Raw genomic sequence first — 853 nt, forward strand, 5'->3', positions numbered from 1 at the left:
GTGGGGGAATGGCAACCTGCCAACTCTCCTATTTAGCCTGAAGTCAAAGAATAATAAAATTATATAATATAATTTTATTATATTATAAATTATATTTATTTTATCAATTAAAATATAATTAAATTTAAATATATTTAATTTTAAATTTAAATAAATTTAAAATATAATTAAATTTTATTAAATTATAAATTATATTATATTATATAAAATTATATAATAATAAAATTATCACTATTGTTTCTTTTAGTGTTAACATTTATCGGGAACTTCATATATGTGCTAAGCATTGTTCTAAATTTTTTCATGGATTAACTCATTTAATCCTCATGATAATCACAGAGATAGATAATTTTTTTTCCCATCTAACTGAAACAGGCACAGAGAAGTCGAGTGTGTGTCCAGGATCACTCAGTCACCAAGTGGCAGAGCTGTGCTCAAACTCCTCAATCTGACCCCAGAGTCTGTGCTACCAGGCACTAAATGAGACTTGGCTCCCCAGGTTCACAGAACCCGCCACCCACATTTGTAAGAAGATGCCAGCTTAATATCTGCCACCCCAAGCAATCTTTACTTAGTCCCTCTTATAACAAGAGAGTGCTCAATAGCAAGGACATACGAGGAAAAGAAAATAGGTTTTATCATTTCTCTAAGAGGCCACCTGATCCCTGCATGTTAAAAAGAAATCTTTAATATAACATCTCTCTTTGTCCTGCAATTCTTTCATATGCTTGGCTGGTCAGCTTAATCTTCAGCTGGCCCAGAAGAACACCCATCCATAAAACTGCACTTCTAGATGCAGTGCAGCCTGAAGACGGGAGACTTTAGCAAGCAGTCACAGTGCCAAATGTAGAAA

Source organism: Neophocaena asiaeorientalis, unplaced genomic scaffold (genome assembly GCF_003031525.2).
Source record: "Neophocaena asiaeorientalis asiaeorientalis breed wild unplaced genomic scaffold, Neophocaena_asiaeorientalis_V1.1 scaffold91, whole genome shotgun sequence".
Classification (NCBI taxonomy): Eukaryota; Metazoa; Chordata; class Mammalia; order Artiodactyla; family Phocoenidae; genus Neophocaena; species Neophocaena asiaeorientalis.